This window comes from Xyrauchen texanus, chromosome 22 (genome assembly GCF_025860055.1).
Source record: "Xyrauchen texanus isolate HMW12.3.18 chromosome 22, RBS_HiC_50CHRs, whole genome shotgun sequence".
Classification (NCBI taxonomy): domain Eukaryota; kingdom Metazoa; phylum Chordata; class Actinopteri; order Cypriniformes; family Catostomidae; genus Xyrauchen; species Xyrauchen texanus.
This window is the reverse complement of record NC_068297.1, coordinates 26,652,569-26,666,571: the sequence shown is the minus strand read 5'-3', so window position 1 is coordinate 26,666,571 and position 14,003 is coordinate 26,652,569.

Genomic DNA, 14,003 nt, shown 5'->3' with positions numbered 1-14,003 from the left:
CAGATCAATATCACAGTCAAAAAGAATGCAAATCAACAAAAAAAAAAAAAAAGAGAGAAAAAGGATTTATAGAGAAGAGTGCTAAGGAGGGCTGTTTACTGATTTACTGTAGAGTAAAAAATAAAATGAACTTACTCAAACATATAGATTTGCTTCAGAAGACATTGATTGAATGGATTTGGTCACATAGATTACTTTTCTGCTGGCTAAATGTGACTTTTGTTCCGTCAAAATGCTGGCACCCATTTACTTGCATTATAAGAACCTGACAGAGCTCTATCTTCTAAAAATCTTTATTTGTGCTCTGCTGAAGAAAAACAATCATACACATCTGGGATGGCATCAGGGTAAGTGAAAAAGTAGAGAATTTTCATTTTTGGGTGAATTATCCCAAAAGAAATTACATTTATGCTGCCTTTATGTGCTTTATGGAGCTTGAAAGTTCTGAATACCATTCACTTGCATTGAGTGGACCTACAGAGCCTAAATATTGTTGTAAAAACCTTTAAAAGTGAAGAAAGTCATGCACATCTGGCATGAGGGTGAGTAAATTATGAGATCATTTTCATTTCGGTTGAACTATCCCTGTAATAAATAATTGTGTCTGGACATGATGATTTTTAGTAGGCCTACTGTATTACAGTTATGATAGTGAGATTATTTTCACATTACTTTACATTACTTTAACAGTTGGCACTGAACTGTCATAAAAAAAATAATGTCACAATGAACAAAATCTGGCTTAAATCAATTTGTTGTTTTTACATTTCTGGGCTGAAATGTGAGTTTCACCCAATCATATGTTATGTAAGAGACATCCGAGGAGAAACTTTAGCAAATGTTCCAAATTTCAAACCATATGTGAAAGTGGCAGCGCGCTCCATTTGGAGATTAGACGGTAGCTAACCCAGCAACGATGATTTCATCAAACTGACATGATAAAACTCCAGCAAACCAAACAATACAACAGACTGGATCAAATTACCTCCCAGGCTACCAACCACCTGCTGCTTTATAGCCTCATCCTAACCCATTGGGTGTGCGGTCCAGACTAGATCCCTCAGTGTTGCTGATCGGAGGTCAGTGATCTCACAGGTGAGAATGGTACAGAGAACGGTCCGGGTATCGTTCGTTCATTTGCTGAAGTGCAAACCTGCACACAGTGAATCCAATCAACACCTGTCACTGTCAATCATCAGAGCAACTGATGCGCGCGCTTACGTAACAGTACGTAAAAGGCTATATGAGATTCTCTTTCTCATTTGTTTGTTGAGTTTATTGGTCGGAGGAAAAAATGTAAAGAATTACAAATAAAATGGTGAGTAGTAAAACAGTAATCAAACACTCAGTTGAGAGTGGGCCACTTATGCTAATTGCTCTTATCACTGAGTTCGTACACATGAGTGAATTACCGTTTTAGGCCTGCTACACATCACACCTTTTTATCTAGTATTTCGCAAAACAAAGAAGTTAACATATCATATAATACCATCCCTCCACATATCTGCTTCGGAAAGGTTCGTCCACTTGGCCATGCCCATGCCCATAAAACTGTTTTAAAACCAAAACGCTGAAAGGAAACGCTGTCGGACTCAACTTGGTCGGAATGCGAAACAAATCGAGGTGTGTATTCCACTAGCACTTTCCATTGCTTCATTATTTATTTTATTTATAATTTTTTTGAAAATGTGTTGGTTAATATCTATATGTGTATATTTAGGAACAAGACTAAATCCATGGACCCATCTGAGGGCAAATCCCAATTTAGCGCGCGATATTGTGGACTGACGCCCAGGCGTTTTATCTACGCGCTGCAGACCACCAGCAGCACGAGTGATTCAAGGTTTGACAGCATTGCACACAAAAGTCATAATCATGGACATAAAACGTGCTGTTATAGTGACTATCCTGACTGGATTTACTTTTTTTTGTTGTCCATATAGGAAACCTCTTAATCATACTGTAGGTATGGTAAGCCTTCTTATTCTACATAAACCACGAATTAGACTCGATAATATTGCCCTGTCTATGCCTTGAATGGTTGTAGATATTCTAGTGTCAGAAGGGGAGGGGAGCATCAATTAAAAATGTGGGGGCACAAAATGTCCCCAATGTTTTTTGTTTTGTTTTTTCACATTTGATATAGTTCTTAATTTTGTTTACTTGGTCTAGTTGTCTAGTTTTTATTGCAAAAATACACAAATAAATAAAAATTGTGGTTTATTTAACTGAATGGGTAAGAAGAGGCATCTTATTATATAGATTGAGAACGTATGTTAATTAATTGATTGAATTGGTGTGTTTGACCAAAAAAATGTATGAGAATTTATTTTGTTACATGTATCGATTCAAATTGCCCTTAAGGATACAGAAATACCCATGAAAATGAAACGCATTGGGAAAATAATGGTAACGTTTTTTTTCTGTACAGATGTGGTATCTAGAAATGAGGAAAAGGAGATCAGAGACGCATTGAACAATAGCTCAATGCACAGAAAACCTGGTGACTTCTCTCATATTGATGACTCTGGTAACTGAAACGCTGAAGTATTTGCAAACGTGCTTTGTGCTCAAACTTTCAAAACACAATTTATGTTTGGTTGCCATTTAAATTCTTATAGATTAGATTTTCATTTTTTTTTTTTACATGGCATTATAGAAGCCTAGATGCCTACTTGTTAATGAAATGTTGAACTTTTTTTCTAAAAGAAACCGATCTAAATCTAACAGATCCTGTTAGAAAAAATAAATGTATTGACAAGGAATCGCAAGACAAACAAATCCAACGAAAGTATCGAATGAGAGACGAGGTACATAAAATAATTACAAACTTTGAAAAGTACAATATGTTCCCATGATATTTGTCTAAGTTTTACAATTTATTGCATGTTTTTTCACGCCACAGTTTGGACATCTTGTCCATCATGTTGGAGTGAGCAATCACAAAACCAATAAAACAATAACCCCAAAGAGAGGTGTTGCAGAAAGTTTGAATGGAATTACTCTCAAAGTCAGAAGCTTTAAAGTTGGAACACTGAGCAAGACCTTTAGAAAATCTGACACACTGACCACACAATGCAAGGTAATGTTTATAAGATTTGAAATGTAAAAGTCTTTATGCATGATCTTGGTTAAAGACACCCACTGACCTACACAATTTGTGTTTCATTTACAGTTTACAGTGGATTTCATTGAGATTGCAAATGAAGGTAAGATGACATACTTGTCATAGACTGTTGACTTTGAGACACCCATGACTGATTTATAAAGATACACACTTTGAGTTTGGATTAAAGGAATAGTTAACCCAATAATGAAAATTCACACATCATTTACTCACCCTCATGTCATCCTAGATGTGTATGACTGGCTTTCTTCTGCTGAACACAAAGATCTCAAAATAATATCTCCGCTATGTAGGTCCATACAATGCAAGTGTATGTTGACCAAAACTTTGACTCACCAAAAGCACATAAAGGCAGCATATAAGTTCTCCATAAGACTCCAGTGGTTAAATCCATGGCTTCAGAAGAGATATGATAGACGTGGGTTCGAAACAGATCAATGTTTAAGTCCTTTTTCACTATAAACTTTAACATTGTTTTTTCTTTTTTGGTGATTCACATTCTTTGTGCATATTGTCACCTTCATGGCAGGGAGGAAAATGTACATGAAAAAAGGTCTTAAAGGGATAGTTCACCCAAAAATGAAAATTCTCTCATTATTCACTTACCCTGATGCCATCCCAGATGTGTATGATTTGTTTTTCTTCAGCAGATCACAAATAAATATTTTTAGAAGATAGAGCTCTGTCAGGTTCTTATAATGCAAGTAAATGGGTGCCAGCATTGTGACGGTCCAAAAGTCACATTTAGCCAGCAGAAAAGTAATCTATGCGACCAAATCCAGTCAATCAATTAATGTCTTCTGAAGCAAATCCATATGTTTGAGTAAAAAATATATAGATAATTAACTTTTAGAAAGCGCTTCCTGCCATCAGTCAACACATGTAGCTGTCGCGTAACGCAAGCGCTTATTTACAACAGACGTTCGAATGTCACGTGAGCGTTCGGCCATTTCAAACGGCATCAGAGCACCTGGAAGGAAGCACAGATTTAAAGTTTAAATTTTTTTTTAATTATCGGCTTGTTTCTTAAACCTATCGATTCGCTTCAGAAGACTGGAGTCGATTACTTTGATTATAAGAACCTGACAGAGCTCTCTTATAAAAAGCTTAATTTGTGTTTGCTGAAGAAAGACATGGGATGGCATCAGGGTAAGTGAATAATGAGAGAATTTTCATTTTTGGGTGAAACATTCCTTTAAATATTAGTCTGTTTTTCAACCACTCCCATCATATTGCTTCTGAAGACATGGATTTAATCTTTTATGTGCATTTAAGAGCTTCAAAACATTGGTACCCATTCACGTGCATTGTAAGAACCTACAGGGCTCAAATATTCTTTATTAATAAAAATCTTTATTCGTGTTTTTTATTCCTTTTAACATTTCAACAAATATCTTGCCATATAAAAAGTGACAAACTAATTTAGAATTTTTCAATCTTATTTGAAATGCTGCGATCCATACAAATGTGCCATACATTGAAGCCTTAACGGTATGCAAAGCGCTTTACACTGCGTCTCATTCACACACCAATGGTGGCAGAGCTGCTATGTAAGGTGCTAGCCTGCAGTAGTGGGGTTAATAAAGTAACATTCTCTTCCCTCTCTCTAACAGTACGAATAGAAGCCTCAGATGTGACCAGTTGTGAATGGTGCACTGTGCAGAGGCTGCCGTCCCTGTTTCTACAGACCACACCTGCGGCATGTCTCCGTCTACAAATCCAGCTGGACATGTATGAAGATCATTCCCAAGTGTGGTATGCCTGCCAGAGCAACAGTGAGTCAAAATTACAAACTTACAGATCACCTCTGCTACTTTACTGAACTCACTGCAGTTTATCTGTGATGTTCTCGGTTTGAAATATAAGCTGGTTAAAACTTGTGACCAACTTAAGTACATATTGCATTGTGGAGCCCAACATATATATATATATATCCGTAAGGTGTTTTTTATCGTCTCCTTAGATCAAGATGAGAAATACATCATCCTTATCTTTGAGAATAAGCTCACGCTCCCAGAGCAAATCACACTCGAGGAAATATTCACACAGATTGGCAGGACCAATAACATAGGCAATTTTCCAGTTAAGCTGTCATTTGAGGAAGCCAATAACCGACTGAAGACACATAACTTTGCCCGAAAACAGGAGGTGGGTCATGATTCTTGTTAAAAGGTCTACAATATGAATGAATAATGATACCCGATTTAATAGGAGTAATAAACCGTCCTACAGTTTGTTTAAACTTTATGCATTAGCAATTAAGTTAAATTAATTCCAGTTAAAATGGTAAAAATGGTCTGCACTTATATAGCGCCTTTTTAAGCCTTATGCAAAGCACTTTACACTGCGTCTCATTCACACCAATGGTGGCAAAGCTGCTGTGTAAGGTGCTAGCCTGCCATTGGGTGCAACTTGGGGTTCAGTGTCTTGCCCAAGGACACTTCGACATGTGGAGTCGTGTGGGCCGGGATTCGAACCACCAACCCTGCGAATAGTGGCCGACCCGCTCTACCACCTGAGCCACAGCCAAAACTCTTTTTAGAAGAATATTTCAGCTCTGTAGGTCTATATAATGCAAGTGAATGGGTGCCAAAAATTCGAGGCATTAAATCCAAACCTTCTTAATCGATATGTTAAGTGTGGGTGACAAACAGATCAATATTTAAGTCCCTTTATTTTTTTTTTTACTATCAGTCTCCATTTTCTTTTTTGCCGATTCGCATTCTTTGTGCATAGTGCCACCTACTGGCCAGGGAGAATAATGTATAGAAAAAGGCTTCAGAAGACAAAAATATAATCACTGATGTCATATTGATTACTTTTTTGCTGCCTTTGTGGAGCTTCAAATTTTTGGTACCCACTTGCATTGTGAGGACCAACAGAGCTGACATATTTTTCTAAACTTTGTGTTCAGCAGAAGAAAGGATGTCATTCATATCTGGCAGTAACTTATGGGAGAATTTTCATTTTTGGGTGTACTAACGCTTTTCTTTTTAACTTATAACGTTCTCAAGTGTGGTGCTGTTGCTTTTTTTCTGCTCTCCTGTCCAATAATATCTGCTTTATTATGATCGATTCAGAGCACTTTGCTTCAGTCAGAAGAGGACGAACTCCCTGTCATCAGCCAGGTTTCTCATTTGGGTTATTTTGTTTAAACTGGCACAGAAAATATACAGTATAAATCTTTGAACATCGGTGACATTTTTTTCAGTTGAGCTTTCTTTCTTTCTCAACATTCAACAGGCTATGGTGGGAGTTTCGTCCCCTCCTGATCCTCCTCCATGTGAAATTGCAACCCTCAGTGTGTCAGACAGTGATGAGGACAATTTAATAGAGCTCCCCTCAACGCCCAAACAGGATATCAAAAAGTCAGTTGGCTGGCTCAAACTGAGATGAAGTGATCAGTTATTTTAATAGTGAGGATTGTTTTTCTAGAAAATACCTTTCTTTCCAGACTAGTTGTGTATCCTCCTCCACCAGCCAAAGGAGGCATAACCATTACAGATTATGACCTCAACTGTCTCGAGGAAGGCGAATTCCTAAATGATGTGATATTGGACTTCTATCTGAGGTGTAGTACAAATGCACTCAAGTTGGAGAGGTGGTCATTCGCTTTTGTTCTTTGGTACATTGCTGATGTGAATTGTGTGGAATGACAGGTATTTGGTTTGCGAGCAGCTCAGAAAGGAGAATGCCACCAAGTGCCACATCTTCAGCTCTTTCTTCTTCAAGCACCTCACTCAGGAAGATCAACGAAGGCTTTCAGAAACTACAGGGTTGTCGTATGTAAAGAATATGAATGTAAAAATATACTGGATGTTTTAACTATAATTTGTATAAACTGTGTACTATCACAGTGTTCAAGAGTGCCGGCACAATCGAGTGAAAACATGGACTAGGAATGTCAACATTTTTGAGAAGGACTTTATATTTGTCCCGATTAATCAAATGTGAGTTTCTTTAGATTTCTATTTTGAACTTCTTATTTGTATACTGCATTTTTTAAATTAGATACCCTATTTAGTTGCTAGATGTGAATAGTGTGTAATTTCTGTGCCACCAAAGTTGCGGCAAAATTATGTTCTTGCTCATTTCTAGCTTGTGTAGGACAGGTATAAAATAAAAGTGCATCTTGATAAATGCTCCTCCTGTTCCGTGTCTCCTCAGGGCTCATTGGTACCTGGCTGTCATCTGTTTTCCTGGCCAAGTTTCACAAACCAGTGGTTTGGATCTTTGTGTCAATAGACATAGAGAGCATTCTGAGAAGTATCTATGCAATCCATTTCCACCCAACCCGATGTCTCTCTTCTACTGTCAGGAATCCTCAGAGCAGCTCTCCGGATGGAGTAGATCTATAGGTAATTTACAAAGCTGACTCTCTGCCAGAGCAAAGTGGTAGTGCACATAAAGGACAAAATCCATTCCATTAATTTTGCTCCTGCACATTTTGTGTGAGAGAATCCTAACTCTACCATTTACCCTTTTTTTTGGTTCTAAAGGAATATTCTGGGTTCAATACAAGTTAACTTAACCGACGGCATAATGTTGATTTACCACAAAATGTCATTTTGACCTGTTCCTCTTTCTTTAGAAAAAGCAAAAGTCAAGGTAACCGTGAGGCACATACAATGGAGGTTAATGTGGCCAATATTTGGAGGGTTTAAAGGCAGACATGTGAATATTATAATTTTATAAAAGCACTGACATTAATTATTCTGTTGAAAATAATCATTTGAGCTGTAAAGTTGTTTTAAATTGGCATTTTTACAGTCTTTTTAGGGTTTGTTGACATTACACTGGCATGTTAAAATTATGTTAACATGCATATTGTTCATGTTTTATGGTTATAATTTTTAAAGTGTATTTTAACGTTCAAAAATTTGCCCCCATTCTCTTCCATTGTAAGTGACTCGCTGTCACCTTGATTTTTTTTTTTTTTTTTTCAGTCAAAATAATTTTTATGGTCATCAGTATTATGCCACATGCTGTCGACTGGGTTTAACTTCTATTGAACCCAGAATACTACTATAATCTGGTAAGCCTCTTTTTTTTTTTTTTTTTTTGCATATCCATAATGTGGAAGGATACCAGAAAGTATGGTGACCATATTCTGGTTTTCCAAAAAGAGGACCCCTTTTTTTTTCCGCCGAGGGGTGGAATAATAGTGTTCAAAACAGTGTTACTATGAATGCAAACTTTAATACAGTGAAAAGACACTATTAGCATAACATAAATAAATAAAAATGTCCAACATTCTTTTGAATGTCCATGTACTAAAATAAAATGTGATGCCATGAGTGTACATTCATTTACTATTTTTCTTAATGGCAATGGAAAATGAAGCAATGCAATATTATTATTTTTTTTTTTTTTTTTTTTTAATTTTACCTGGTTTCAAAAAGTAGTCTGTTAATTTACCTGATGAACTTATACCTTTTGCTGAGCTAAGATGTGCTTCTAAATCACTTGCACCTTTATTAGCTACTGACACATCAGTGCCAGCTTTACAGGTCATACATTCTGCTTCCCACGGATCTCAATCTGGACAAAAGCATGGGAATTTGTGCAAATCTTCTGCAAATTTGCACTTGCGTTTGGGCATTGTTTCCACTCAGCTGCTATTGTCAAACAACTGTTTGATGCCGAACACAACAGTGCATTGCGCGTTCGTGGAGAGATTAACAGGCAGGAATTTGGCCAATAGTTGCAATAGGGACGTATGGTCACCCTACAGAAAGGTACATGCCTTAATTCTTAAAGTACGAATTCATGTTTTTTTTTTGTTTTTTTTTTTTTTGTACGTAAGAACAAATGTGCATAAATGTTTAACATAAATACAAGCTTCACGTTTCTGCTTTTAAACCATGTGTAATGTTTTGCCCCTAGACTTCCACTGGAAGGGTGTGGTTATAAAATTGATGCCATTGTTTTATGAACTGAGGGTTTATGAAATCAGAATTATTTTGTATAAAATTAAATAACTGTATATCACAGATGCGCTCAAAGCTTAACTCATGTTAACCCCCCCTTTATAGATGAATTGGGCAAAAGTTTCTGGTTCCTTTCAGATGATGAGGCTGAGGATGGCATTCAGGTAATTTGATTTAATCTTTCTGACTTAAAACTATCTAGCAAACTGGGGAAAATGTTCAATAACATTTTCTCTTTCTGAATTACAAGGTTGTCAAGAACAGATCTGTCCTATACAGTGAAAGAAATTACTTGAAACGGTGAGTAATGAAGGTCAAGGTAATTTTTCTGAAATAACACAATTGTACTGTTCATATTTGTAGCTCTAATAAATAAGAGATGGGTTTCCTTCTACTCATCACTAGATGGCAGTAACACTTTCTTTTGCTGGTTAAAATCTTTATTTTTACCTAGTCATTGACCGTCTCTGTTGCTAGGCCATGCATACTCATCATGGACTCCCTCAACAGCAGAGCCAGATCATCAGTGGTGCAGATTCTTCAAGAGTAATCCTCTTCTGTTTCAAATTTAGTTCATGATTTTTGTTCATGTGTGTTTATAAAGAACAGCTGTTACTCTTATGCTTATCTGTATTGGACAGCACATGATGCTTGTTAAAATATTAAAGACTAGGAGACAAAAATACCTGCATTGGACCACATTCAAATCTCAGAACTTTATAGAGACATATGTACACTAAAAAGTAAAGTTGTTTAAATCAGATCCATGGTTTGGTTCCTGACATACAAATGAAATCCACGAGATCTATTAAATAAATAAACATTTTGACCCAATTTGAAAACAATAACAGGAGCCATGTAATTTCAGTGAGTGACACTGGAAAAACCTTAATAGCTTTGGAATTCAATTCAAACAGATGAGTAATTTTGACCCATTTTACCTACCAATTATGCGGTGTTCACACTGCAAGCCATAGTGGCTATTTTCTGCTCCGGTCACATTAAGAGCTCTTTCAATGGCTTCTTTTTTGTGATTTAACACCTTTTTAATGATTCACAGATTTGTAAAGCAAAACATATATTCATAGAATCAACTATAACCCCCATTATTCCTTTCCCCCCTCCCAATCCCACCCTGACCCTCAACAAATATTCCTGTGGTCACAACTTAAGTTACAGACAAAAAAAAGATTATATATATATATTACACACTATCTCACAAAAGTGAGTACACCCCTCACAATTTTGTAAATATTTGATTTGTCTTTTCATGTGACAACACTGAAGAAATGACACTTTGCTGCAATGTAAAGTAGTGAGTGTACAGCTTGTATAACAGTGTAAATTTGCTTTCCCCTCAAAATAACTCAACACACAGCCATTAATGTCTAAACCGCTGGCAACGAGTGATTACACCCCTATGTGAAAATGTCCAAATTGGGCCCAAAGTGTCAATATTTTGTGTGGCCACCATTATTTTCCAGCACTGCTTTAACCCTCTTGGGCATGGAGTTCACCAGAGCTTCACAGGTTGCCACTGGAGTCCTCCATGACAACATCACAGAGCTAGTGGAGGATCGAGGATGCCCCACAGATGCTCAATAGGGTTTAGGTCTGGAGACATGCTTGGCCAGTCCATCACCTTCACTCTCAGCTTCTTTAGCAAGGCAGTGGTCATCTTGGAGGTGTGTTTGGGGTCGTTATCATGCTGGAATACTGCCCTGCGGCCCAGTCTCCGAAGGGAGGGGATCATGTTCTGCTTCAGTATGTCACAGTACATGTTGGCATTCATGGTTCCCTCAATGAACTGTAGCTCCCCAGTGCCAGCAGCCCCAGACCATGACACTCCCACCACCATGCTTGACTGTAGGCAAGACACACTTGTCTTTGTACTCCTCACCTGGTTGCCGCCACACACGCTTGACACCATCTGAACCAAATAAGTTTATCTTGGTCTCATCAGACCACAGGACATGGTTCCAGTAATCCATGTCCTTAGTCTGCTTGTCTTCAACAAACTGGTTGCAGGCTTTCTTGTGCATCATCTTTAGAAGAGGCTTCCTTCTGGGACGACAGCCATGCAGACCAATTTGATGCAGTGTGCGGCGTATGGTCTGAGCACTGAAAGGCAGGCTGACCCCCCAACACACACATTTCAAAATGCTATTTTCTCTCCACTGCCCCTCCCTGAGAGTCCTCCATAAAGGTCAAATAGCAGCCCCATTTAAAAAAATAAATAAATAAATAAATTATTGAACAAATCCAAATTGCCTAGCCTTCTATATGACATCTCCTCGAATGACACTACCATGCCCATCTCCGTGCACCACTCTTGAAACGAGAGTGCTCCAGCCGACTTCCATCCCCTAAGAAAAATCTGTCTACCTATCATAACACTGGCCAGGACCCAATTTTTTAAAGCACTTATCCCCTATATTAATGACCACCCCATTGCCTAAAACACAGAGTCTGGGGCAAAATGAAATTTGAGTTCCAATACGTCACACAACTCTAAAACCCTCTCTAAACCAAATTTCCTGTATCTTAACAGACCACCAAAACAACATGGGTTGTGTCCCATTCTTCTGATTGGCATTGCCAGAAAAATAATGAACAATTCTGTGGAGGCAAGACATAGATCTAGTAGGGTCGGAGACGAGCTATAAAATATCAAGGCAAAAGCCCATGCACCACACCTGCCGCCACCACCCTCGGAAAACCATCCTCTCCTCCCATCGCGGCTGCCAATGGCTCCAGGGCAAGACCGAACAACAATGGGGAAAGAGGAAAGTGGGCAACCCTGCCAGATGCCCCCACCCAGAATAAAACAATCTGAAATAAATCCATTTGTTTGAACCACCGCTACCGGGCGTCCACTGAGCAACCCAATCCACCCAACATAAGTACTTTCAAACCTGTACACCTCCAAAATCCAAAAAAGACTATCCCATTCCATCACATCAAACGCCCCCTCGGCACCAAATGTGATGCAGCGACCGGAGTCCGATTGCTCGCCACTGCCCACACGACACTAATGAAATTCTATCAGAAGAGCCACGGCCCGAACAAACCCCACCTGATCCACATGTACAAGAGATGTCATAACCCTCTCAATCGGCTAGCCAAAAATTTACAATATTTTAACGTCTATCTGGATCAGGGAAATTGGACGGTAACTCTTACACTTTAAGAATCGGACTGATCTAGGCTTGTGTCATGGTTTGCGGAAGCTTTCCATTCTTTAATGATTCTGTAAAAACATCTAGCAGGAGTGGAGCCAGTTCTGTAGCTTAAGATCTAAAAAAAAAAAAAAGTAGGCAAGGCCTTAATTATCTCACCAAGCTCCTCCAAGGTTCTCTCCGAATCAAGAATTATTTTGCTCAGCCAACAGGTTAGGAATTTCTAATGGTTCCATAAAGTTTCTAATATCCTCTTCAGTATACGAAGATGTGGAACTATAAAAATTAAGATAGAATTCTTTAAAAGCCTTCTTAATATCAGTGGCTGAGGTTAATATTTCACTGAGGGAATGGTTGAAAAAGACTCCTATATATCTAGCCAGAAGTTTTCCTGCTTTGTCCCTCAACTCAAAGTATGACTGTCCTGCCCTGAATAGCCAAAACTCCACCTTCCGTGACAAATAGTATTATATCTGTATTTCAATCCGGTCAGTTCTCTGAGGCCATTAGACGACATTTGGCGCTTCAGCTCAACCGCTGCACTTTTAATATTCCCTTCCAATTCCACGAGTTCTTGTGCTTTGGATTTTTTGGTGAAAGCGGCATATTGTATAATCCGGCCCCTAAGAACCGCCTTAAGTGCCTCACAAGCCACAACGACAGAGGATACTGAGGACCAGTTGGTCTCCACATAGACATTGATTTCAGCCTTTTAGCATTTGTTGGAATTCAGGATTTTGCAAAAGGATACATTAAAGTGCCAACTATATGATTTTCTTTTCATTTGTGGCAACACCTCTAAACACACCAGGACATGATCGGACTAAAATATTAACAATTGAGCAGTCAACGACAAGTGAAATGAGGGACTTGGATATAAAAAAAAAATCTGTTCTAGAGAAGATCCTATGGACTGAAAAACAGTTTTTAAAAGTTAAAGGTTTTTACACATGCTGTAAAGTGTCAATATTGCTATAGGGGGCTTGCACACATTTGCTTCATAATGATCAAGGACTGAGTCCATCAAAAGATTAAAGTCTCCTCCAAATATTATATCACGAGGTGTGCCAGTGGCTTCTCCAAGATCTATAAAAAAAAGTCCTGATCATTGAAGTTCGGTGCATAAATATTAGCCAAAATAAGACTTTGCCTCTGAATTTCATCTAAAATGATAATGACTCTTCCTAATTTATCTTTACTCTGTTTGAGACATTTGGATTGTAGATGTTTACTTATCAGTGTAATGACTCCCCTGCTCTTATGCGAGGCAGCACTATAAAAAAAATGCCCTCCCCAAATCTTTCTAAATTTTTCAGCTTCCTGCAGAGAGAGGGGCATTTCTTGAAGAAACCCTATCATATTTCTTATGCTTAAGAAGAGAAATAACCTTAATTTTTTTTAATTGGATGTCCCAACCCATTCACATTCCAAATGGAGAAAATCTTCAAACAGTCAAGCGAATGTTCAGTGAGCCAGTCCAACCGGCTGCAACGTGAGCACCACAACACTACAGAATCACTCCATTGACTTTATGAAAAGGACATCGCTTGCTGTGGGCATGTGACCATTTTACGGCCAACCTTGGCATCTATTCTCAATTTGGCCGGGAATATCAGTGCAAAAGCGTACTTCCGTTGATGTAAATAAATGTTTCTTGCATTCCTTGAATCGATCACATTTCTCTCTTGTCGAGTTCGCAAAGTCTGTGAACAAGAAAATACTGTTGTTCTTCTAAGGAAGCCTTCCTTTTACTCGTCTCACATAACA